We start from the raw sequence: 18,934 nt of genomic DNA, 5'->3' as shown, positions 1-18,934 counted from the left end.
TTGCATGAGAACATTCATTCATAGCGCACACAACTGCACTCATGAAACGGTTCGAGAAAACTGAATAATCTTCGTTGATCGAATCAGTGTTGCCAGGCGATTTTTGATTCTTCCCCCCAAATCTTAAGAAAAAACCCCTAAACTGGTCTAGCCTTTTTTCAAAAACCCCCAAAAAATTTAAGAATGTAAAAAGTACAAGAAGGGTTCCAAATTTCGTGAAAAAAATCCACTTCAAAAATTAAATTTAACACAAATATATACTGAAAGAAGAGTTTTCTTTTCTGAGAAACGAAATTTTAGACAAATTAAGTTTTCGTTTGATGCTAAAAAATTTTATTTTGAAGTAAATAAAAAATAAAATTTGCTCATTAAGAAAATACTTTATAACAAAAGACAATTTCGTTTGTTTAAAATTTTGTCCCTGAAGAAATTATGTTTTCTTTGGATGTAATAATACAATATCAATTTAACAAGCAGTCTTACTCTTAAAATGCTTTCAGCTGTTTGTTTTTAATTGCGGCAAATATTAAAAATGCCCTTTCAACAGAAGCGTTTAAAAAAGATAACGAAAATAATGATATTGCATACTTGTTGTATTTAAAATCTTCTTGTTGACTTCCCTCATCTTTTTCATGCCAGAATTGTTCCGAATTTGCTTTAGAATTGCTCCACTTTATAAGGTCTAAGATATTTTTTACCCCCAAAAATCCCCCTAAATAAATGTTACCCCTAAAAATCCCCCTAAACGTGAAAAAACCCCTAAATTTGGGGGGAAAACCCCTAACCTGGCAACACTGGATCGAATGAATAGAATGAGAACACTGGCTTGATCGAATCGGTTCGAATGAATGTAAATGTATGAATGAGACATGGTTTGAATCACACCCAATAATTCAGTATCGAGTGAATTTTGTTGTGACGTCACATCATTGAAGTTGTGCATTTGTTTCCATTCTCGGTCGCAAGCAAACATTCGATTGCATTTGGTGAAACGGGATAATCGAGAATACTCGAACATTTAGCGGGAGTTTCGGGAATTTGCAAAGTTCTCGAGTATGTTATGACAAAAAATGGAATCATGCTTAATGAGAAAAGAAGTCATACAGTTTGTGTTTCTTTAGATATAAGTGTGTAATTAATAGTTAAGCTTATTGACGATAAAATGAGTAATTCTAACAAGGTAAATGTTTAAATTTGTTATGTTTTTATATGTAACTAGCAAAAGTAAATTTATTTTTTGCCTGTTTTTTATACCATCCACCATAGGATGTGGGTATATTAACATTCTGAGTCGATCTAAGCATGTCCGTCCGTCCGTCTGTTGAAATCACGCTAACTTCCGAACGAACAAGCTATCGATTTGAAACTTGGCATAAGTAGTTGTCATTGATGTAGGTCGGATGGTATGGCAAGTGGGCCATATTTTATCAAAATTTTATTTGTATAGAAAATTTTATCTACATTGTATTTCTATAGAAAATTTTATCAAAATCTTATTTTTATAGAAAACTTTGTGAAAATTTTATTTCTATAAAAATTTTTATCCAATTTTTATTTCTATAGAAAATTTTACCAAAATTTTATTTTTATAAAAAATGTTGTCATAATTTTATTTCTATAGAAAATTTTATCAAAATTTTATTTCTATAGAAAACTTTGTGAAAATTTTATTTCTATAAAATTTTTTATCAAATTTTTATTTCTATAGAAAATTTTATCAAAATTTTATTTCTATAAAAAATGTCATTCTATAGAAAATTTTGTCAAAATTTTATTTTTATAGAAAATTTTACCAACATTATATTTGTTTAGTTCGGCTTGAGGTCATATGAATAAAAACAGATGTTGTTGTTTTTTTGAGTTGTATTTTTATTTAATATTATCGAATATTTCGAAACATCCCCGATGTTCGTCTTCAGGGAAATTTTTTTAGAAGTAAAGAACAATGAACTTATTCGCAAACGAGTAAATCTAAAAAAATTTTTGTAAACATTTTATTTCTATAGAAAATTTTGTCAAAATTTTATTTCTATAGAAAATTTTGTCAACATCGTATTTCTATTAAAAATTTAATCAACATTTTATTTCTATAGAAAATTTTATCAAAAATTTTATTTCTATAGAAAATTTGGTCAAAATTTTATTTCTCTAGAAAATTTTATCAACATTTTATTTCTATAAAAAATTTTGTCAAAATTTTATTTCAATAGAAAATTTTGTCGACATTTTATTTCTATGGAAAATTTTGTCAAAATGTTATTTCTATAGAAAAAGACAAAATGTTTTATTTCCTTTAAATACGAATGCTCCTTATTTTTTATACGAAAAAGTGAATTGCATTTTTAACGATTACTTACTATAATGCCCAAAAATATCATCCCAAATGTTTCTCCTAAAAACTAGAGCAATATTTTGTTTTGCTGTCAATAGCTTTTTACATAGAAATCAAAGACCATTAATAAAGAAGACGTGAGATAAGCTTGCTCTTCCTCTTTTTCTTGAAAAAACAGAGATTAATATCATACATGTTCCATGAGACGTTGCAACTTTTTTTCGGTTTCTCTTTTCATTTTGCATTCGTAACAAAACTTAATTCGCTTATTTTAGCAATTTTTTTAACTCTTAAACGAACAAAAACACTTTGTGAAACATTTTATTAATAATTTAGTGCAACCGACACAGAAATTTGCGTGAAATGTTGGAGAAAATAGCTAAATAAAAATTGTCTGCATCAAACCAGTAAGTTCGGAGCGCTTTTCCAACAAGTATGATATTAATCTCCGTTTTCTATTACTAACACTATCAAAGCCCAATTCACGTCTTCTTTATTAATGGTCTTTGATAGAAATGCAGAAGGTTTTGTCCACTTTATGTTTTTTTTTTACTTCATACATAAACGCCTTTCCATCAACTTACAACTAAACAAACGTACAATACATATAAAAGTTGTTGTTATTGTTACTACGTGAGGGCAAAAAAAGATTCGAAATCCTCGATTCCTTCACTATGTTTTGGAAAACAATTTGACTCGTTGTGTTTGATCCCGAAGACTGAAGTTGTTTGATTGACCGTTTCATACAACACAAACGAGAACGAGTTATGGTTGTATTCGAACTTACAAACATCGGTCCAAACGGGAACGACCAGGGATGGAAAATGCAGTACTATAGTACTTTTTTCAAAACTTTTTTACCCCAGTCAGTACCGTAGTACCCCCGCGAATGATTTAGTACATTTTGTGTAGACATTTTTGAGTCGATATCAGATTTATGGTACAATAGCTTTGACAAAATATTTTAATATTTTGAGAAAGTCGTTATCAACCTTATTTGCTAATAGTCTTTTACAAATATGGCAAAACAGACATGTTTATGTGGGAAGAAAATCTCGATTTTGTAAAAGACATAGTCAAAAACAGGATTTTATTGAACTTCAAGAACGTTTTAGTCGAAAAAAGAATGCGATTCTATATTATCGATTTTTTATTTCGGTAGAAAATGACAAAATTGTATTTCTATATAGAATTTTTGTAAAATTTTATTTTTATAGAGAATTTTGTCAAAATTTTATTTCAATTGAAAATTTTGTACAAATTTTATTTCTATAGGAAATTTTTGCAAAATTTTATTTCTATAGGAAAATTTTTTGCAACTTTTTTTTTGCAAAATTTTATTTCTATAGAAAATTTTTGCAAAATTTTATTTAAATAGAAAATTTTGTCAAAATTTTATTTTCTTTAAAATTTAGTCTCTTGACAATAATTTTCCAGTGAAATTTTTGTTGAAATTTAGTAAAAAGTACCTTTCCGCTCAAAAAATACCTCTTTTGTACTTTCTTAAAAATTGTATTTTCCATCCCTGGGAACGACTACAAATCTCTACCTTACTTGTTGGGCTTCGAGATGTTCTCGAACACAAAAATATATGACCGATGCAATCAAAAACAATGGAAGATGAAGATGGGAAAATGGCAGCAGAGGGTATCAAACCATTGACGGCGTTCGATGCAAACGTGTCGTTTATGATTTTTTGTTCCACAAATTAAACTAAGAATAAAAAGAAATTTATATCAGGGAATGACGTAGAACAATCGGTCAAAAGTTTCTCATTATTATTTACACAAAATTTAAGATCATTTGTGAGTTTTTAACAAAAAATATTGCAAATTAAAAATGAACGAACGTGTATGTATCGAACACCGTAAATGCAACTTTTGGTATGACGTCGCCCATTTTCCAATCTTCCTTTTCTATTGTTTTTGGATGCAATCCTCTATTTTGTATGATAGTCTTTAGGGTTTTCCTACTACTGCCTGGAGTCTATTTTTCAGAGGCCTTCCCACGCTTATGCCTAAATTTAAAAGGGAATTGCATCTTTAATGTATCGTTAATGTAATTCCTAGCTTCTTCTTCGGAATCAATACCAAAATATTTTAAGTAAATATATAATCATTGGAATAGGTATAGCCTTTTTCAGTGTATGTTTCTTAAAATGAATTGCAAAAAGGATTTGTTTTAATAAGAGTTTGCATTGTTGAGATTTTTATTTTTAAGTTAAGTAGTAAATACTCTATAGGTAGTCAAAATTATGTGTAATAAAATCGGCTGAAACAAAATGTATTTTGAAACAAATTCGTATCTAATAAACTTTAATATGCTGCTCACTGTATATACGCTTCTTTATTATTAATCGGTTTATATAGAGTAGTACATGTATATATCCAATTATGAACCGATATGGACGAAATTTTGCATGGTCGTTAGGTTAGGTTAGGTTAAAGTGGCAGCCCAATTAAGTTTCAGGCTCCATTGTGATACCACATTAACCAAAAGTACCAATTACATAGGGTCACTTCTAATTTTAACCGCAGAACCTTCTAGATTATTTTCTTCTATTGAACCAACCAGATTGTTCCAAAACCATTAGCAGACTGCTTACGTTAACGTTTTCCAGGCCCGCATGGCAGGACACTCACATAAGAGGTGTTTAATTGATTCCTTTCCCTCCCCATCATGATAGCTCATACAGTAATCATTATACGTCGCGCCAATAGTTTCTGTAAAGTCGCCTATCAGACAGCGACCCGTTATACCAGATATCAGGAATGATATCTGACGTCTTGAGAACACTGGTATATCTAGTGTGCGGTTTAAGTTTAAATGGGGCCATATTTGCTTGGTGTCGTTACAACCCTTGCCGACCGTGACTGCGCCTCAAATGGTTCATAATCACAGGGATGGAATCTTACGTTAGCTAATTTTTGACGAAAAATTCGTCGCCGGGCCGTAAAAATTCGTCATCATAATGTGCATTTTCCTTTCAGTGCATCGGTATCTCACGAATGCATCAATTGAAGCAACCCAGCAAAAAATGGAGCACTATTTCAGCAGGATTGTAAGGGAGAGAGGCACTACCAACTGCTTACAAAACAACCGAATCAGCGCTGATTTTTGTGGGTAGCTTCAACATAGCGCTGATATAATTGCTCATTTCAATAACAATATTGCTCAGAAGTGAGCAATATTGATATTGGTATGAAGGAAAACAGCACTACCTTTCGCCCATCTATACTGCATGAATTGGTTGCAATAACGTAAACGAATGATCATAAACTACTTTGATTACTCGTTTACGTTATTGCCGCCGATACATGCAGTGTGGATGCACTGCCCACTTTATTGTATACCAAAAAGCGCAACTAAATTTTACTGCTGAAATATTTTTTGCTGGGAAGCTTGTCTGTACTGACATGAGCTTTAAGACAGCCCACCAAATCTAGTCTAAAGACGTTAAAGCGAAACAAACTACAAACGTGCGTCAGCTGTTTAAACCAGTTGTTAAAAAAATCGCCCTTTATTTGAGCTCAACGTTTCATACAAGCGCTAGAATGTATGGAAAATTATAAACATTTTTAAAAAATAATTATTTGGTTATATATCACAGAATTTCTTAATTCACATCCCAAATGATGCAAATTGAGAGCAACGTCTGTTGGAATGGTGGATATCCATCTTATGACAAGCCCATTTTAAATTCATCACTTCTGCACCAATTTTGACCAATTTCCGGATCCAAAAATAACATTTTGGCGGCGTTTTTACCTATATACGGGAGTTACAGTGAAACCTCTCAAACTTGCACGCTCTGAAAACCGGACACCTCCCAAACATGGACAAAATTTAGGCCACCGTGGGTGTCCACTTTTCCGAGGTTTTACTGTATATCTAAATCTTAATGGATTTGAACCAATTGTGGCATACATTGCTAAAAAAATTTTTTCCAATATCAATGCAAAAATTTCATAAAATCCGTTGGTTATATGAGTATAAATCGGGTTTGTGGTCATCAGGGTTGGCCCGTCGTAAACTATGATTTTTGTGACATACGTTTACGACGGTATAATACGTATGTTGCAAAAGTCGTAGACTTAATGTAAAAAACCTAATTTTGAATTAAAGAAATTGTGAATATTTTTTAATTTAATTTAGTTAGGCTCCCCTATAAAAGGAATGCAAAAAAATGTATTGTATTTATTCTAAACTCTACTAGTTTTACATCTCTCATTCCGTGGTCCATAATGTCCATAACGCCTAAGCCTTAGTTACATCATCGAATTAAAAAATTTAATTAGTATGGAAATTGGCTCTAATAATCCCAAAAATGATTTTATAAAATTCTCTCTAAACAAAAATTAACTTATGCAAGACTTAAGTAGTTTTCCTTCCTTCCAGTTTCTGCAGAAATTATGGAGGGAAAAGATCAGCGAATACCGACCTTCTCGTTTACTGCGCCATCAAGTAGTTCATAGTAATTTTGCTTTGGAGTCTTCAATTGAAATAACTTTATTCTCAAGTTTGTTTTTTTTTTTTTTAACACGTTAATAACTTTATGAACATTCCTGAGAATTGAAACTTCCATTCGCTCTCTAGCTGAAGGGATTGATGTATTTTGAGTTTGCGACATTTGCTACATTGTCTACATTTACGAGGCGTATGTGACGTTTACAACTTTGCGACAGTCGCAAACCTAAAAACGCTTGATACAGACCAACTCTAGTTGATGACTAAAAATAACTACCAGCTGGTATGAGTATAAATCGGGTGAAAGATATACATACGGGACCTAGATGAAAATCTGAACCTATTTCAATCAAATTGATATCTCACCATAGAAAATGTTTCGGCTAAAATAAACAAGTAAGGAAAGTCTAAAGTCGGGCGGGCCGACTATATTATACCCTGCACCACTTTGTAGATCTAAATGTTCGATACCATATCACATCCGTCAAATGTGTTGGGTGCTATATATAAAGGTTTGTCCCAAATACATACATTTAAATATCACTCGATTTGGACAGAATTTGATAGACTTTTACAAAATCTATAGACTCAAAATTTAAGTCGACTAATGCACTAGGGTGGAAACATTTAAATCTGAAGCAATTTTAAGGAAACTTCGCAAAAGTTTATTTATGATTTCTCGCTCGATATATATGTATTAGAAGTTTAGGAAAATTAGAGTCATTTTTACAACTTTTCGACTAAGCAGTGGCGATTTAACAAGGAAAATGTTGGTATTTTGACCATTTTTGTCGAAATCAGAAAAACATATATATGGGAGCTATATCTAAATCTGAACCGATTTCAACCAAATTTTGCACGCATAGTTACAATGCTAATTCTACTCCCTATGCAAAATTTCAACTAAATCGGAGCAAATAATTGGCCTCTGAGTGTAAATCGGGCGAAAGCTATATATGGGAGCTATATCTAAATCTGAACCGATTTGGCTGATATTTTGCAAGTTTTTCGAGACTCTTAAAAAATATTCGGATGTACGGAATTTGAGGAAGATCGGTTGATATACACGCCAATTATGACCAGATCGGTGAAAAATATATATGGCAGCTATATCTAAATCTGAACAGATTTTTTCCAAAATCAATAGGAATCGTCTTTGAGCCGAAACAAGACCCTATACCAAATTTTAGAACAATCGGACTAAAACTGCGAGCTGTACTTTGCACACAAAAATACATCAACAGACAGACAGACGGACATCGCTAAATCGACTCAGAATTTAATTCTAAGCCGATCCGTATACTAAAAGGTTCTATGATTACTCCTTCTTGGCGTTACATACAAATGCACAAACTTATTATACCCTGTACCACAGTAGTGGTGAAGGGTATAAAAAGGCAACTCATAAAACCCCGATGGCAACTCTTCTATCCTTGATTTTTTTTATTGTAGATATTAATTTACTTCAAAAAAATTGGTCATATTAATTTGAAATCAGCAAATTTTTCAGTTAAAAAAAGAATTAACAGTCCGGGCATAGAAGTGAGCATAATGAACCAGAAAGATCTCTACCTTCAAATTGGAATGGGGGCCACGGTTGGATTAATTACGGGATTTACTACTATGACAATTGGAAAAATGGCTGCTGTTGCTATGGGAACTACAATAATCCTAATGGAAATCGCACAGATGGAAGGCCTTGTAAAATTTGATTGGTCAGTTTTCCCAAAACTATTGCAAAGAGGGAGGGACCATATTCCAAACAAATCCGCATTAATAGAACAAGCAATGGACTTCACGAAAGCCAACATTACATTTACAATATCTTTTATCGGAGGATCTTTCATTGGCATTGGGTTATCCTAATTACACGCGTCATTTAAATTTGTGGGTATTTTATTATTCGTCTTCATTCGAATTTAAGCAGATCCATTTTCAGTAAATAAAATTGATATATGTATCTATATATGTATAAATTTGAACAAAATCATCCAATATTTTTTTCATACGAATTATGTCTTGCGCCAAATTTGAATAAGATGGTGGAATTATGCTAATTTACGAAACTCGGAAGATGGAATAAATTGGATATACAGTGAAACCTCTGAAAGGTGGACACCCACGGTCGCCTAAATTTTGTCCATGTTTGGGAGGTGTCCAGTTATGAGAGGGTAATTTTAATGTGTTGATATAGTTTGCGAAGACAACTGTAGACTTTTTGGATGTGTCCTGGTTTCAGAGTGTCCAAGTTTGAGAGGTTTCACTGTATATCTAAATATAAACCATATCCAGGAAGAATCATAAACTATTAAGTTATCCCGAATTTGAGTAAGAGTGATTAGTATATGAGGGTAATATAGCCAAAATGATCGAAATCGTGCGACACACACAATTTTTTTATTTCAATCACGAAAATCGCGAATTCAATCATTTTTTTTTTAATTCAAATGCCTACAATCAAGAAAATTATAATATCAATCATCCATTTTTGATTGAAAACCAAGACCATTTTCAATTAAAAATTTAATTGAATGAATCAATTATTGTGTATTTGAATCAATCATATTTGACATAAAATTCAATCAATGTTTTAATTTAATTAATTAAAATGTTAATTTATTTCGAGACAAAAATCAATCAGCTATTTGATTGACCCCCCTAAATCTTATTTTGTTTTATTTGAAATAAAAGAAAATATGCGTTCCTTATAAAAAAAATTAAATATTTTATTTTTGTGAACAAAAGAATTTTATTCTTGCCATTTGTGTGTTTTGTTCTAACATAACTTAGACATACAATTACGATCAATAACAACTAAAGGATGAAATAAAACTATATAAATCATTATCTTCTTTGATAATGATAGTAAACAGAATAATTGAAATAATTAGATAATAATTTAAAAAAAATTTTTGGTCCAATTTGGCTTATTGTATTGTCGTAATATATGGAAATTGAAGTCGTTCAGTATAAACAACCCTTAGACCAGTGTCGACTGTGAGAGATATTTTTCATCTGCAATAAGATAAGATCGCTTATATCTGATGAATCTTTGGATGCCCTGATATTTTTAAGATGTTACTTAAAAAGAAAATCCTTAAAATCTTTTGTTGAGTTCCAAAACAATATGAAATAGTTTTTAATTTATTTTTTAGTTCATATTTTTTTGTTAAGTAGCAATTTGAAATTGCTTTTCAATTTACACTTACATATATATGTTCTTATGTTACGTTTTTGTTAATAAAATTGAATTCAACCAAATTTGATTAATGAGCTACAATGTTTTGCTGTCCATTGTTATTACTCAAAATATTTAAAGAATCCCGAAAAATCCCAGGATCTAATATTTTGAAATCCCGGTACTGGCATGAGGAAACAAATAGGTAGTGTCTGCGGAACAGCCCTGCCAGAGTTCCATTTCATCCTCATCGCTACCACAGACTCATAACCCTGCCGTCAAATGAGTAGCTGACTACCAAAACCACTAACTTTAAGTTCGCTTGTATAGACCAAGTTTAAGCTAACTACTATGCAATGCAGAAATTACATTAACAAAAGTGTATACCACACGTCGCTAACGGCAACCGATGCCTTCCGATTGCAGACAGCGTCGTTTTTTGTAAACTCATATGGCAGTTCATTAGTAAACAATACCGCGTGCTATCGCTTCGTTGAAAATTTTTTTCTTAAAATATAGAATTACTAAAAATGTATAAAGTGTTTTAATAACAAAATTATTATTGTGTTTAGCTGTTTGAATATTTCTTCCCAAAAGAACACGAAGGGTGTTAGCAAACGACATTTGAGAAGGCCTTTTAAAAAAGAAAGGGACCTGTATTCCAGAAAACTGTATTGTTATATTTTGAAGTTGAAGTGTCTTATTTAAATTTTATACCAATAAATGTTAGTTTTATTAAAATATAAATTGTTAAACCCCCTTATTGTAGTAAGCTGATTTTAGAGACAACTTTTAATCAACTAACTTTTAGTTGATTAAAAACTAACTAACTTTAATAACGTATTGGTAACTAACTTTAAGCTAATTAAAAGTAGTGCAGAGTTGGACAATTGACTACTTCCTATGACATCGCTAAAATAGATAGTTGAGCCCACATGTTGAAATAGTTAGTTGAGTCCATATAAAATCAATCCAAGTATCAACCACTACTAATTGAGAAATAGCTAGCTTTAAATTAATTTAAAGTTAACTACATCTACGACAGGGAAGTGACAGTACAACAAACGCCAACTGTGATGGATGAAACGTATCAAAAAGTATAAATGTACATGAAAGTATTTTGTCATCACTATTGTTACAAGAGCCATTTTATATTTATTTAATTAATTAAAAACGAAAATGAAGTGCTGAAAACATTTATTCCGCTTAAAATTGCGAAAGGTATATTGGTGAACAATTTTCGACTTTCCAAATGGAATAAAGTGATAGTTTTCCAAATATTTTTCCAGACACGCTGCCTATATCGATAATAAACACACTGGCTGATAGACGCTGCGACATGTAACTTGCTACTTGTAACTCAACATCATTCTCTTATTAATGCAAAAGAGTATGTGAAATGTGTTGTGATAGTCGTATAAATGTTATATTTATAAGAATTTTTAAATGTTTAATCAAATTAATAAACTTCTAAACAATAGTGTTTTACTTGACCACAATGATTCTTTTACAACTATCCTAAAAGGCACTTTTTCTGATAGTTTGAAGGTGCTCTTAATGGCGTCGTTCTAAATTTATCTAAAAAGACAGCAAATAATTGCACTCATGCGGTACTTTGTAGTAACTTGTCGTGGTACGACTTCTCGATAGTGACGACACCTTTGCGAGGAGTTTTGGATATCGTCGACTGTTTTCGACGTGGTGGGGATTCTGAGAAGCGCCCTCAAATTCAAAAAATGTTGGCATGGTACATGCGTTGCTCGGTAACATACTTGAAAAACATAAATAAACGTTGACAAATGATATGTCTTGCTAATACTACGTTCGCACTAGACACGAAATCTCGCAATCTCTTTAAAAATATCAAGTTTTCGGACTGGCAAAATAACGAGATTTCGTAGATTTGGATATTTAAGAGCTGTTTGTAAATATATCAAAACCCGCATGTGGACACGCACACACACACATTCATCTACAAAGAAAATTGGGGCAGGTTTGCAAAAAGCGCATTTTCCTTTTTCCTCTACGAGCCTAATCTACTGAGATCTAGGAGGATTTCGGCCAAAATCCTCGTTTACTAGGATTTCGCGTCTAGTGCGAACGTAGTATAAGCCAAAGACAATAAACTCTAGGAAGATAGGAAATTGGCTTGCGTCATACCAAATGTTGCATTTACCACGTTAGTCCCATACATGTTCGTAATTTTTTTATTTGTTTTTCGTTTTTATTTTTTAAATGAAAAACTTAATTTTCTTAATGAAACAATGTTAATTTTTAGGCAACAACAAAAAAATTACATTTTCCCCTTTATGGAAATTTATTTCGTGCACTTAATTTCTTTTTATTTGCATTTTAATGCTATGTCAATACTTGTCGTATACGCGTTTGGTTCGAGTATGAAACTAACACGGTAAATGGTTTGATCTCCTCAGTAGCCAATCTCCTATCTTCCTAGAGTTTATTGTCTTTGGTATCAGGGGAAAATGTAATTTTTTTGTTGTTGCCTAAAAATTAACATTGTTTCATTAAGAAAATTAAGTTTTTCATTTAAAAAATAAAAACGAAAAACAAATAAAAAATTACGAACATGTATGGGACTAACGTGGTAAATGCAACATTTGGTATGACGCAAGCCAATTTCCTATCTTCCTAGAGTTTATTGTCTTTGGTATAAGCAATTACTTGAAAAACATAAATAAACAATAAACAAATAACATGCGTTGCTAGGTAATCTACTTGTTGTTTGAGAAACCACTTGTTGGAGTAAGCACTTGTGTTTGATAACATCCCAAAGTGGGCTAACGCGAACCCAAAGAGGATAAGTAGCCGGCCTTCGGCCGGGGTTTGAGACTTCCTTTTATGGACAGAGTCCAAAGTGGGCTAAGGCGAACCCAGAGAGGATAGGTAGCTGGCCTTCGGCCGGGGTTTGAGACTTTCTCCTATGGACAGAATCCAAAGTGGGCTAACGCGAACTCAGGACCTCTCCGGGTCCATGTTATTCTAAATATATTACTTTTAGGATGGTTATGTGCGATGGATACTACCCTGCCAACATTTTTTGAATTTTAATATAATTTTTTTTATTAGGTGCCTACTTAGATCAATTTCGAAGGACGCCAATAAGAACCCCTGCAAACTATCAGAAAAAGTGCATTTTAAGGTAATTGTAGATGAATCATTGTGGTCAAGAAAAACACGATTGTGTAGATGTTTATTGTTTTGATTAAACATTTATAATTTCTTATAAATATAACATTATTCGGTTTATCTCATCACATTTAACATAATTTTTTGCATTAATAAAAGAATCATGTTGAGTTTCGATGGAGACAGCGTGCCTGGAAAAATATTTGAAAAACGATCACTTTATTCTATTTGGAAAGTAGAAAATTTTTTACCATATACCTTTCACAATTTTAAGCGTAATATCTATGTTTTCAGAACTTTATTTTCGTTTTTATTTAAATAAAATATAACAAGCTGGTTGCGCTTGGCGTTTCACAAAAAATAAAATGGCTCTTCTAACAGTAGTGATGGCAAAATACTTTCATGTACATTTTGTACTTTTTGATTTGCTTCCCCCATCACAGTTCGCGATGGTTGTGGTGACATTTACGAGTCTGTGGTAGCGATGAGGATGAAATGGAACATTGAAATGCTGGCAGGACGTGGCAATGAAAACTTTAGGGGCCCGTAACTCCGAAAATAGGTTTTCCGCCAAAAAGTGGTATATTACATTTTGTGTTTAGAATCGAAAAGTATACACGCCAAAAATTGGACCAATCGGGCCACTTGCACTAAAGTAGATTTAAGCCCTCTAAAGTGTTGATTTAATTTTTCATATTGATTTACCAATTATTATAAACTATTTGAAGCAGTTCCAGTTAATTGTTCAACATTTTTCATCGGTGAGCTTTTTAATGTTTTCAAGAACGTAGATTCCATAATTTTAGTTTTCTGCAAAGAGATATACATTTCATTTAGTGACTTCCTTAAAGTTTTATTTCATTTTTTTATTTTCACTTACCTATTATTATAAACTATTTGGAGTAAATTCAGTTATTTCTCTAAAATTTTCCAATTTTTTTATTTCTTCAAATTGACCACGAAATCGTTGCACAAATAAACGCCGGTACTCTCCATACTCCATACAAAACCAAAAAAAAACGCGAAAAACTAGCGAAATTGTTTCCATTTGTGGTACTTCGTTTTTTTCGAGTTGAAAAACTGGCGTTTAGAGCATGGCGCCATTTGCAATGTGAATTAAGAAATAATTTATTTATTAAAACTATTTTTGTGGGTTTATAACGCAAACACGGATCATATTTTTGTTCCCAAAATATACAAAGGATCAAAGGAGTAGCAGATTAATTGCCCAAGGAAAAATAAAATGTTAATTTTGTAATAGCAAGCAGCAAGCACCAACCTAATTCAATATCGTTCCCTGTTATACGGTGTTCTCATCAAGCATGTTTTGGGGTTTGAAATGTTTTCCCTTTATAAGCACTTCAAAACGAGTCTTTTTCGCCATACTAAAAAACAAGTTCAAAGCACAAGTTTTCCTCCAAAACATGTCAATTTTAGAATGCGAACCCACCTAATTTGGAATATACCCCGAATAACATACCCTATTCAAAATATATGTCAAAATATTGAAATAAGTTTCATAGGAAAAAAGAATAAAGAAAGGCTTTTAAGAACATGGACATATGAAAAAAAAACATAAAATTTTTCCCCTGCGCTCGCGATTATTATTTGGACATAGGTTGCATATATGTGAATTTCGAGTAAATGTGAATTTCTAGTTTCCATGGTAACTGTCAAACTAAAACATCTCAACCCGGTGTGAACGGTGAAATGTTTTGGAAAAAATGAGGAAAACGAGTCAGTGGGAACATAGCATTACCTAAATAAACACCGCTTTCTATGTGCGAAATAATGATTTCTATAAAATTTGTTCGCAAGAATGAACATAGTACCGGCCTTAGGTATTGAAAACCACATGGTTTTTTCGTTGCATTTTAGGGTCAAAGTTTTCTCGTATTGTCTTCAACACCTTTTCAATGATTTCGCCAACATTTTAACAAATTGGAAGTGATTCGCAAACAATTTGAAGATTTATTGAAGATGAGCTGTTTCAAGTCAAGTTGAATTTATGCTGAAAATTATATTTACCCTCAAACTGAAAAGTTGTTGCATTTAAAAAACTCCCAATAAACACAAACGTTTGAAAAATACTAAAATGCAATAATTTTTCAAACATTTTTTCAAAGGATTAGGGTAATATTCAAGTTGAGAAATTGTTGAGAAAATCGCGATCTCAACAAAAAACAGACATTACCCTCAACAGTAAAATTCAACACAATAGCAATAATCTCTCAATTGTAATCCTCAAATTGAAATGCATTGCTACTCAATAATTTCTCAAACAGTTTCCAATGTGAGACAAATTAAAAATTAATATTGCTGCGAATATTTTCTAACCACAATTTGCATGAAAGTCAATCCCAGTTCTTACTGAAAGTCAACACTAAATTTCTAGTGATTTTGTACATTTTATTAATTTTTTCGTTAAAAATAACATTAACAATATATAAAAATAATAATATGTTATAATACCAATCAAAACATAATTATCTTATTAAAGGTATTAATAGCTAAAACTATCAATACAACTTTAAATAACTTAAACATTTTTCATGTATAATTTCCCCCATAATGTTGGTGTCACATAACTGTTAATTAATTAATTATTAATTAATATGCTGACAATTTCAAATAATTACTATCGAGGAACTTGATGGCCTGCGTGTTAGAATAGATTCCATCAAGAGGAATTCACAAAATATCAAACTGATGACGGAATGTAAATTGATGTAATGCACATTTTCATCCAGAAGTTCTTGATTTAGGAACTGTTGCACTTTGTTTTGTTGTTGTTGTTGTTGTAACAGTTTATTGTGATCTCATCCATTTCATGTTATACGCTTGGTACATCAGCTTGTTGGCAGATCAAGGAACTCTGCGACTAAGGTGTGGTGTGTCCAGAGTGATCTGGTGGTAAGTCGGGTTGGTTTGGCTGGACAAGAGAAAAGATGACGCGTGTCGTGTGGCCCTTGGTTGCAAACTGGACAAACGTCAGCTACGCTGCTATCAATCACCGATAAGTAGGAATTGAGGAGGCTGCACTTGCCTGATCTTAATTGGGCCAAAACTACCCTAGTCTGCCGTGGGAGGTCTCTTTCCTCCGGTGCTATGGGCGGTGGTCGGACTCCAAGAACAGGATTAACCTTGTAGCTTCTCACCGCTTCAGCTACAGTATCCTCATGAATCCTGTTCAAACCTGCCTGGTACGCTGCTTGATCTAGAGGCTCTCTTTTATAGCGCTGGATCTCGCGCTCTAGATTATGTATATCAACCCTTACGTTCCTGGGTGGTGGTTGTGTATCCATAAGATGGTGGTTTGGATGATTACTTTGTTTTAATTGGTTGCACTTTGCAAGTTTTCTGGAATCTTTTCTTTGTTGTTTCCTTCATCATTTTTTCACCGGTCAACATCTTCCAAGAATATAACATCCAATGATTTTAGTTTTCTGCAAAACAATCGAGTTTTGTGATTTCCATTACGTTTTCATTTCACTTTTTATTTTGACTTACCAATTATAATTACCGTTTTGGATTAATTTCAGTTTTATGTCAATAAAAATAACTGAGCACGTACTTCGTGGCACAAAATGTATTGAAAACCACAAAATTCCTCAAGAACGTTGGTGTCACAAAATTGTTGTAAAACTCATTAAAATTCGGGAAATTAGCAAGGAACTTGATGACTAGAAAGTTAGAATAAATTTCCAGCAATTTCAATTCACAAAATATCAAATTAAACCGATGATGCGATGTAAATTAAACTATAGGCGTGATGCGAATTATCACCCAGTAGTTGATATGGAAAAGCATAAATACCAAGTTTAATTCATTGTACTTTGATTTATGGAAACTTTCTCTTTTCGATAAGCCACCATCATTTTTCATTGGTCAACCTCTTAATGTTTCCAAGAATGCAGCATCCAAATATTTTAGTTTTCTGCAATGAGATTTAAATTTAGTGACTTCTCTAAAGTGTTGATTTAATTTTTCATATTGACTTACCAATTATTATAAACTATTTGAAGCAGTTCCAGTTACTTGTCCAACATTTTTTCATCGGTCAGCTTTTTAATGTTTTAAAGAACGTAGAATCCATAATTTTAGTTTTGGGCAAAGAGATATAATTTAGTGTCTTCCTTAAAGTTTCATATCATTTTTTTATTTTCACTTACGTATTATTAGAAACTATTTGGAGTAAATTCAGTTTTTTGTCTAAAATCTTTTTTATTTCTTTCAATTGACCACGAACTTCGTTGCACAAACAAGTATTGAAAACCACATGGTTTTTTTCGTTGCATTTTAGGGTAGTGTTTTGTCAAAGTTTTCTCATATGATCTTCAACCCCTTTTCAAAGATTTCGTCAACATTTTGGCAAATTGGAAGTAATTCGCAAACAATTTGAAGATGTATTGAATATGAGCTGTTTCAAGTCAAGTTGAATTTATGTTGATAATTATAGTTACCCTCAAACTGAAAAGTTGTTGCATTTGAAAAACGCTCATCCTGTGTTTATTGGGCTCCCATCCTGCGTTTATTGGGATTCAACTTGCTTTTGACATTTCGAGAATAGAAAGTGTTGTTTTTGTAGAACAGAGACTACCTCTCTTATTCTATCAAGGCTAGTATTTCGTTTTCCATGTCTATTGGTAATTAATTAGAAGAAGGAACACAACCATGGCTGAACAAAGAGGTTAAATCATGGGCCCATATGATTACAATTTTTTTATCTCGACAAAATTTTAAGATGTCAAAATCATATGTTTATTTTATTCCAATTGGTCAAAGTTAAACAATAAATAAGAAAAACAATAACTGTTAAAAAGAAATATTCAAATCTATAATAAGTACATTTTGAATCGAATTGTGGTGTTTTTGAAACTAAAACCTTAAAGAAATAAAAAGAAAAAGATGCCTGTACGTTGTATATGCCGTAAAAGGAGCAGCAGTTGTATTTAATTATTCATTTACATTGTATTTATTTATTAATTTACATTGAATACATTGCATTAAAGATAGAAGTATTGTACAGACTTCTATCTTTAATGCAAACAGCTACATTATACTTGGGCATAGATCTACATTCGCGATGGTATAACACCTTCATACATCTGCGAAACATTTCCGAAGCTTGAGTTTGTGTAAGTTTTTGCCATTGTCCAAACCTTCTACTACCACCTCCAACCGCAATGGATTGATGCGACTACGCCTTTTACGTGAGTCAGCCAGTGGTACAATGGTTTTGGTTTCATTTCAAGCTCGTCCTCGTGACACACGTCTTCAACCGTCTTCTGATCAATAGATCGTTTAAGGTTTTGGAAATCGGCGAAATCACATCCTGCTCCAATGACTGTCTTGTTGATCACTTTAAAAGCACGCTGAATATCTTGGTAACGGACCATTGAGCCATATGAAACCAAATTGTCTGCAGCGATCATAACACCACTATCAAATTTGATTCCTACCACTGAGGTATCGGAGGTAATTGGAGAACTATTAAAGAAATGTGCCAAAGATAAATATAACCAACATTTTTTGTATTCATTTCAAAACTTACGAACAATGATTTCAATTATTTTTAAGGAGAATTGAAAGAATAAATAATTGCCACTTTTACCAATGTCATACGATTCTTTTATCAGCTGATTTTGACTTCTTAAAATTGTAAACAACATGTCGACATTTTTGTTTTTGTAGCCGTGATTTAACCTCTTTATTCAGCCATGAACACAACTATTATTTCTTGACAGCCAATTAAGGTATAGATGGCAACGCCAAGATAGCAAACAAACTGCCACTCGTTTTCATAGCAA

At 32.2% G+C, this 18,934-nt stretch overlaps 3 long non-coding RNA genes and 1 pseudogene across 3 annotated transcripts; 1 reads left to right on the top strand and 3 right to left on the bottom strand.

The window, feature by feature from the left end:
* Window positions 1–884: 884 nt before the first annotated feature.
* Window positions 885–8,786, top strand: LOC142230675 (uncharacterized). The gene is made up of 2 exons (XR_012720769.1): window positions 885–1,180; window positions 8,310–8,786. It is a non-coding gene; the product is annotated as an uncharacterized LOC142230675 (long non-coding RNA).
* Window positions 8,787–13,155: 4,369 nt separating this feature from the next.
* Window positions 13,156–13,899, bottom strand: LOC142232220 (uncharacterized). Its single transcript, XR_012721061.1, has 2 exons — window positions 13,383–13,899; window positions 13,156–13,315 (listed from the first exon to the last, which is right to left on the bottom strand). It is a non-coding gene; the product is annotated as an uncharacterized LOC142232220 (long non-coding RNA).
* Window positions 13,900–16,285: 2,386 nt separating this feature from the next.
* Window positions 16,286–17,104, bottom strand: LOC142230674 (uncharacterized). Its single transcript, XR_012720768.1, has 2 exons — window positions 16,635–17,104; window positions 16,286–16,570 (listed from the first exon to the last, which is right to left on the bottom strand). It is a non-coding gene; the product is annotated as an uncharacterized LOC142230674 (long non-coding RNA).
* A 935-nt stretch (window positions 17,105–18,039) lies between these two features.
* Window positions 18,040–18,929, bottom strand: LOC142230858 (proteasome subunit beta type-4-like; annotated as a pseudogene).
* Window positions 18,930–18,934: the final 5 nt, after the last annotated feature.

The sequence above is a fragment of the Haematobia irritans genome, chromosome 3 (assembly GCF_050003625.1).
Source record: "Haematobia irritans isolate KBUSLIRL chromosome 3, ASM5000362v1, whole genome shotgun sequence".
Lineage (NCBI taxonomy): Eukaryota > Metazoa > Arthropoda > Insecta > Diptera > Muscidae > Haematobia > Haematobia irritans.
This window is presented reverse-complemented; position numbering and strand designations above follow the sequence as displayed.